The sequence below is a fragment of the Trichechus manatus genome, unplaced genomic scaffold (genome assembly GCF_000243295.1).
Source record: "Trichechus manatus latirostris isolate Lorelei unplaced genomic scaffold, TriManLat1.0 scaffold00004, whole genome shotgun sequence".
Classification (NCBI taxonomy): domain Eukaryota; kingdom Metazoa; phylum Chordata; class Mammalia; order Sirenia; family Trichechidae; genus Trichechus; species Trichechus manatus.
Window position 1 is genome coordinate 25,331,585 of NW_004443940.1, and position 8,879 is coordinate 25,340,463.

Sequence of the window (8,879 nt, forward strand, 5' to 3'; positions counted from 1 at the left end):
TTTGTAAAACAATTGGCCTTGCTTGTAATAATTTTGATGGGCTATAGAGAATTCAGGACTTTATAGTTGGAAATAAAACTGTTTCTCATCTCTAGCTTCTCCAGCCAGAAAAATATTCCTAGACAAGATGAAAATATCAAATCCTAGGTGCTGTTAATAATAAAGATGTGGCTGCAAAGCTTTTTTTTAAGACCTCAGATAGAATTAAGTTAGTAGCTAGTAGATTCTTTGAGTTGAATAAAAAGGCTTCTAGGAATCGTAAAGGCATTGTCCCACCATAGCCACACGTGTCCAAAGTAGCGCTGTTCAAGTCGAGAGAGAAAGCAAGCCTTCTCAAAAAGAATCATAGGAAAAGCTTTTGGAAAATGGTGGGAAGTAAATGAAAATACCTTGGAAATACACAAAGTTTTTGAGAACAGCTGGACCGGCAAAATCGTCACCAACCCAAACTAAAAAAGACTAAGAATGTTCAAAATGTAAAAGGAGGCCCCTGAGTTTTAGAGTCAGAGAGCAGATCGGAAAAAAAAAATTGCCTCAAGGACATATTTTCCAACATCCTCTTCAGAATTGGCCGAGAAGGGTGATGGAAAAGGAAGGACATGTCAGAGGGCAGAGGCAAGCACCATGGATAAAAATGGACTTCAGGGAACAGAAGAGGAGCCTAATTGAGTAATATATCCCTCTCCCAATTTAGGGAAACCTGGCAACATTTTTCCAGCAAGATTTCAAAATTGCTGTAGTAACTTCTACATCTTTTTTTTTCAGTGTCTACAATCAATTTTATTTGAATATAATCTAAACACATACCATTTAGAAAATACCAAGAAAAATTGATGTACAAGAGTTGATGCTACTGAGTTTGGATAAAGCTGGCAAGTTCTTGCTACTAGCACAGCCACAGAAACAGCGCCGGAGAAACCTAATATCCTGGGATAGATGTTGTGGCGTTTGGCCCACAGTTTGTTAGCCCTCAGAGGGAACCTGAAGTTGTCAATGTTTGGTACTAGATGCTAAATTTCATCAGTCACCCTGCAACCGTTAAGATTTCTTATGCATCTTGTTTCTAAACTTTTAAGCAGACTGTTATCAAGTAAATCCAAATCTTCTGAAGTAGTCTGCAGTGCTATTCTTGCCAGTAAAATATCAATCTCTATCCCATCAAAACACAGTTTGATAACTGGCACAAATGCCTTTTGCACAGCTCTTAAATCTTTTACTTCTTCCTGTAATTTCAGTTTATCATAGAAAGAAGTGAAAGAACCACTTTGATCAACTTGTCTTGGAGCAACACACAACACATCATTGTTAGCTACATGTCTCCCATTGTTGCCATTCTGAACACAAGTATCTGTTGCAGTTATCCTATTTCTTCTTTGGGATTATATGTTGGGAGAGTGTGTGCAGATAATTTATCTTTTTAATGCATGGCTCTCCCAATCAAGAGAAGCTATATCTGGACCTGATAACTACCATAAGATCTTGATATTTGAGCCTGATGCCATAATTGGATGGCAGTTGAGGGTTCAGAAGGGATGAGTATGTTTTACCTGTAGGAGTGAAGCAAAAAATTCCTGCTGTAAGAGTAAAGTATGATACATTGCAAAAATGGTGCCAATGCTTCAGCCCTCTGTGGTCTATACCTTTCACCATGTAACTGTGTGGTACCCCCTCACAACACCTGCTCTGCCTCCTGATTCTGGACTGAGCCATGTGACTTGCTTTGGTCAGCAGGATGTTCGCAGACATCATACAGGCAGGATTTTGAAAAGTACTTGCATGCTGGGGCCTCCTCACTCTTGCAATTCTGCTATTTCCCCAAGACTATGGAGTACAAAAAACACCCTGGTCACCGTTGCCAGATCACTCAGACCTGTGAGTCAAGCCAGCCAAAGCCAACAGCGCTGACTAGATGACCCCCCAGCTCATCCCACCCAGGTGAGCAATCAACTGTTACCGCTGTTTGTCACTGAGGTTTTGTGGTTGGTTGTTACACAGAATTATGTCACAACAGACAGCTGATATAACCCGTGAAGAGGTGATATTTTATTTCCACTTTACTGGCAGGGAACTGATCACTCTGAGAGGCTAAAATCACACAACTTTTGAGTGTCAGAGCCAGTTTGGACCCAGGTGTCATGCTTCTAACCCAGAGAGCCTGCTCAAGGTCAGAGCCATGTTCTGTGTGCATTGTCAGTCCCCGGTACTAAACAAAGGATTATGTATATAGAAATGTGTCATCCATGTTTGCTGGCATTATAATATCAAGTTTCTTCCTCCTACAAAAAGCTTGGAATCACAGAAGTTCCATTTAACATGAGTACATAATGACAAGCTGACCGCAAAATGCATATAAAAATGCAAAATGTTCAGAATAGACAAGCAATCTTGCACAAAAAAAAGGGGAGGGGGGACAAAGTTGAAGGACTCACACTTTCTGATTTCAAAGTCCATTACAAAACTACAGTAATTCAAGACAGGGTGGTACTGACATACCAGTTACCATCAAGTCAATTCCAACTCATGGTGACCCCATGGGTTTTCAGAGGCTGCTTGTTTTGAAATAGATCTCTATGCCTTTCTTTCAAGGTGGCCCTGGGTGGATTTGAACCTCTAACATTTTGGTTAGTAGCTGAGTGAGTTAACCATTTGCACCACCCAGGGACTCCAAGAGAAATCAAGACATATGTATACATATAAACATGTACATGAATGTTCACAGCAACATAATTCATAGTGGCCAAAAGGTGGAAACGATTCAAATGTCCATCAACAGGTGAATGGAAAAACAAAACGTGGTATATCTGTACAATGGAACATTATCAAATAATAAAAGAATGGTGTACTGTTACGTGTTACTACATGGATGAACCTTGAAAACATTATGCTAAGTGAAAGAAGACAGTCACAAATGATGACTTATGGTATGATTCCTTTTGGATGAAATATCCAGAATAAACAGCTTATGGAAACGAAATGTAGATTAGTGGTTGCCTAGGGCTGGGGGAATAGGGAGTTATTGCTGCTGGGTATGGAGATTCCTTTTAGGGGATGAAAATGTTCTAAAATTAGGTAATGGCCATGGTTGTACAACTCAGTGAAAATACTAAAAATCACTGAATTTTATACTTTAAAATGGTATGTGAAATATATGTCAACGGGGCTATTAAATTTTTTTAAATCCAAGTCTTGCACAACATGCAATTGAAAACATTTCCAGAACAGTAGCCATTAAAGAAATGTAAGTGGGCATCAAAACATCCTCATCGGCCATCATTGCACCAGGACCAGACAGTTTTACAAGTACCTCCTACATAAAACTTTGATATCATGCCCATATAAGTAGTGACTTTGAATGAAAACATTTTTGCTTACAAATATAGATGCAAAATATTAAAGTATGAACTGTTAATTTAGCACACATCCCATTGCCAGTGAGTCAATTTCCACTCACAACGACCCTATAGCATAGTGTAGAACTGCCCCATAGGGATTCCAAGGCTGTAAATCTTTACGGAAACAGACTGCCACATTTTTCTCCTGTGGAGAGGCTGGTGGGTTCAAACCACTGAACTTTCAGTTAGCAGTTGAGTGCTTAACAAAAAAAAAAAAAATCACCAAGTTCAACCTTTGAAAAACAATTTGGCATTATCTGTTACAGCTTACGATACAAACACATTCTAATCCATTAATTCTACTCCTCGGTATATACCCTAAAGAAATGTTTGCACATGTACACTTGGTGATATGTACAAGAACGTTTCCAGCACAGAGTTCATGGTTTACAATCGCCCAGAACTGGGGAAAAAAAGAACAATATTCTCCTGCAAAGAATCAATAAATTGCATAGCACAGAACACTATGCAGTAATAAAATTTAATGAACTGTAGCTATAGGTGGAAACCCTGGTGGTGCGGTGGTTAAGTGCTATGGCTGCTAACCAAAAGGTTGACAGTTCAAATCCATCTGGCACTCCTTGGAAACTCCATGGGGCAGTTCTACTCTGTCCTGTAGGGTCGCTATGAGTCAGAATCAACTCAACGGCAACAGGTGGGTTTTTTTTGTTTTATAGCTATCCGCAATACATGGATGAAACTGAAAAACAAAACATTGATTGAAAGAAGCAAGATACAAAAGACAGATTCAGAATGAGTCCACTTATATAAAATTTCAAAACAGGCAAAATAAACTGTTCTTAAGATTCATATGGTCTCTACAATTATAAATAAAAGCAAGAAAAAATTACCATAAGATTCAGGATAGTGGTTACCTGTGGAAGGGAGGGCAGGTGCGGTGACCAGGGAAAAGCATGCAGTGAACAGAGGTATATTCTGAGAGGGAGGGCTAGAAACGTTCTGTTTACTGACCTGACTGGGGTTCCACAAGTATCCATCTGATAGCTATTAAAGTATTTTATGCACTTAAAAAAAAAAAAAAGAAAATATAAACCTCTGGCCTTCAAACCCAGCCACAATTTAAATTTAAGTTTTAATCCAGATATGTATTAAGCAGGGTGTATATTGTAAAGAAATGTGGTGGCCATTTAACAAATAAAAACCAAATCTTTCACCACTGGCATAATCTCACATGAGAAATTCAGTACCACCTTACCCTATCTCCAGCCAAATAGTCAAAGCCTAACAAAAACACCCACTCATTCCTCTTGTCCTGTTCTTCCACTAAAGCTTTAGGACAATTAGAGCCATTTTGCACGAGAAGGGAAACCAAACACAAAAGAAATGAACAAAATTCCTGCAAGAACAGAAAGCAGATCCTGTGTTTAGAGGCAACTCAGTTGTTTTCTTTCAAGTGTCTAGCTCACTGGTTTATAAAAACTCCTTACGAACAAGCTATAACACCAGGGACTGAATTTTATTTTGAGAGGTTAAAAAGCCCAAAACCAAACACGTTGCCCCAACCCATAGAGACCCTGTGTGGACAGCGTAGAACTGCCCCATAGGATTTCCAAGGAGCTGCTGGTGGATTCGAACTGCCAACCTTTTGGTTAGCAGCCAGGCTTTTACCCACTGCACCACCAGGGCTCCTTTGAGAGCTTAGAGACTGCTAAATTTTAACTAACTCCCCATCTACCGCTGAGATTAAAAAAAAACGAATACAATAGCAAAGCATGGCAATAAATAATCAAATACTCAGCATATCAGAAGGATTAAATGCCTAAAACAATATGGTTTGTCAAACATCAAATAAATTCTTACTATTCTAGAAAAAGTGAGAGAATATTTTACCTTACAGCCAAATGTCAGCTGAAAATAGAAAATTACATTGCTATGTGATTCAATTGTTTATTTTCATTTTTAGTAGATTCTTGATCTCATATGGGTAATTACAATACTATGCATCATTATTGCTTATTTCTGTTTTGGAAGAATGAGATGTAAGATAAGTAGACACAACATTTATTACCTAAGCTGATTAGCAAAGTTATTCGAATGACAATCACCTGTTTGGAGTAGAATGAAGATAATATAAATTCAACATTCACGTCTCATACCAAAGAGTTTGCTTTTCCCCATTTTCCTAATGTATATCCACACAGAAACACATAGACATATGGCTTTTCTTCATTATTAAGCCTATATAGTCTCCATAAAAGGTAGCTAATCATCCTGAAATTAATTCATTTCACTACTTTGCCGGAGGGTCAAATCAACCATATGTTCAGTCCTATAAGACCAAACATAAAAGAAGTAGAATCTCCCAGTACCTTGCTACTGGTAATTATTCATGTGGGCTCTGGGAAGAAGTATCTCAAATGCAATCATGGAAGCCTATGGTTTGATAAGACTTGATACAGTGCATAAAAACTGACAATTACAACTCCCAGTAGTCTTAGACTGATTTAATAAGATTTAATGACTCCACAAGCTCTGCATTCTAAAATAGAAATGGTAATGTGGCTCAGACCTTCTATGGAATAGTCTAATAGACTCTAGGTTCCAATACCTTATTTTGTGAGAGTTACTGACGCTTTTCTCTTGGCAATTTCTACTACCCGGTAAGTAAAAGGCATAGTTGCTTCCAGAAATTCTCTCAAGACTTTATATTCCTCTTAGTTCATATTTTAAACCACTTCACTGCCTGTCAGTTCCTTTGGTGTTTCTTGTCTTGTGATTTTCACAGCAGCTTCATTCCTCATGGTCACCCATCTAACCGGAAATCACCGCATGGACCAAAATGGCTTCTTCCTTCCTAGTCCAGTGGCCAGAGCCTCAACCTTGTTTCACATTATGCATCAGATTGGAAACCATGCTGGCACAGTGGTTAAGAGCTATGCCTGCTAATCAAAAGATCGGCAGTTCAAATCCACCAGCCCCTCCTTGGAAACCCTATGGGGCAGTTCTACTCTGTCCTGTAGGGTCACTATAAGTTGGAATTGACTCGAAGGCAATAGGTTCGGTTTTTTGGTGGTCCCTGTTATTTCCTGTCAAAGAAAGATGATCCCTAAATCTTTGCCACCAAAAGAAAGGATTTCCCATGTATTTTACCAGGAAGCAGATGGGAAAAGGGAGAATGTGTTAGCAGAGAAAAATTTCTGGTATGCTCAGGAATTTAAAACTGTTGTGAACGGCAGATAGATTCTTCAGTACCTTCAATTCTGTCATTCATTGTAGTTTGTGGTTTAATGAGTCTTTACTCCAGACCTCAAAACATAAGAGTTTAATTAGCTTCTTTGGGTTAGCTTGGGAACCCAACAACCTTTTATAATAGAGTTGCTATGGAAAAATACATTCTGGTTTTTAAACAAGAGATTTACAAACCACATTTGGAATATATCAGCCCACGTATGAGTTAAGGACGGCCTGTATTCCATTCTTATTGTAGCTCTAAATTTTTTGGCACACCGCAAAGATTTGTAGAACGGGTCCTCAAGAAACTGGATGCCCTCTAAAGGTACACAGTAAATGACTGTGTTCGCAACAAGTCATAAAAGGAGTGAAGGTAAAACATTAAGATCTGAATTAGATGGTGGTAAAACATAACAATTTCCTTTGAAAGAATAACATGGATAAAACTAAAACTAATACATTAGTGTGCTGGACAGAATGCATAAAAAGAGAGCATCAATAACGTGCAACCTAGGGTCATGGGTCACCTTTCAGCCACTAACACAGCTTCAGAAATAGCTGACATATTTTTTTTTTAAACCTCTGCTTACACCACAATCTCTCTTTCCCTTACAGTCTCACTTATTTGATCCAGGGATAATTAGGAATTTAGCCTGAGAGGAGCCGAATCAGAGTCCAGCTTGCTTCTCTCTTTCTCTACTCTATTTGCTCTGAAACCCTCTAAAAGAAAAGAGCCCAAGAGTTTCTTTATTCCAACTCAAAAACTAGCAAGCGATTTTCTTTTTTATTTCCTGGTGGGAATGGCAAGAAATAATCCTAACATGAGATGAACAGAGAACACTCTGATAGAGAATCATTATGTAAACACTAACCAACTACCAATTGATGGTCTAAAATCTACACACCTAAGCATTTCCAACCATCACTGAGTGAATAAGCAACTTTTAAGTGCTTAATGTTTGCCCACCATACCTATCTTTAAGCCCATTATGATTCAGAAAAACAAAATGAGCAACCCGCCTGAAAGAATCAGACACTCACAAATTCAAGACGATGTTTTTTTTTAAACTATAAAAGTGCTGAGGTTTATTGAAGTAAAAGAAGTGGTAGATAGAGTCAACCAAGAAAGAGGCAAGTCTTAGAGAGTTAGACCCAAGGAAGGGCATGCCAGGTGAGAAGGGCATAAGTTGGAATGGACTGGAAGTCAACCAATAACAACATATATATATGCTTATTACAGAGTTTTCAAATGCTTTCATATTTAATGCATTTTGAACATATACATCTGATGATGAAGATATAAAAACTCTTCTATCATATATGTAATATATATATATATATATAGGGTTTCTATAAGTTGGAATCGATTCGACAGCAATGGATATATATATATATATATATGTAAAACAACATATATATGTTGACCTCAAGTTGATTCCGACTCATAGTGACCCTATAGGACAGAGTAGAACTGCCCCATAGGGTTTCCAAGGCTGTAATCTTTACGGAAAGCAGACTGCTACATCTTTGCCTTGTGGAGTGGCTGGTGGGTTCAAATCACCAACCTTTTAACTAGCAGCCAAGTACTTAATCACTACACCATCAGTGCTACATGTATACTACGTGCACATTTTCCTGTTTATTGTCATTGGTTTTAGCTGCTGAAATATCATTGAGTTACCCACTGCTGTTGAGTGGATTCTGACTCATAGGACTCCATAGGATTTCCAAGGCTGTAAATGTCTACAGAAGCAGACTGCCACATCTTTCTCCTGCAGAGCCACGTGGTTTCAAACCGCCAACCTTTCTGTTACCAGTTGATCACTTTAACCACTGTGCCACCAGGGCTCCTTATCAGTGAGTTAGGAGCATGTATTAACATTTTGCAAGCATTTCCATTTTACATGTTTGTGATGTGGATAGAAATAAACAAAAATCAGCTTTTGCTTGGCAGCCACTTGTCATTTAGGGCATACACCTATGTTATAGCCCTCAGTATTCTGGATGGTAATTAGACTCTGAAGCACTTACTGATGAAGATTAAAACTACGGCTTTCAGTATAAATTACATCTCAACATAAAGGAAACAAAAATCCTCACAACTGGACCAATAAGCAACATCATGATAAATGGAGAAAAGATTGAAGTTGTCAAGGGTTTCATTTTACTTAGATGCACAATCAACACCCATGGAAGTAGCAGTCAAGAAATCAAAAGACGCGGAGGTCTCCGGCAAGATGGCGGTCTAGGCAGAAGCACCACGCCGTCCCTCCACAACAAAGATCCGAAAAACTA

General features: G+C 38.5%; 1 pseudogene; it reads right to left on the reverse strand.

Annotated features, from left to right (window-relative positions):
* Window positions 1–761: 761 nt before the first annotated feature.
* On the reverse strand, window positions 762–1,746 carry LOC101341034 (poly(A) polymerase type 3-like; annotated as a pseudogene).
* Between the last annotated feature and the right edge of the window lie 7,133 nt (window positions 1,747–8,879).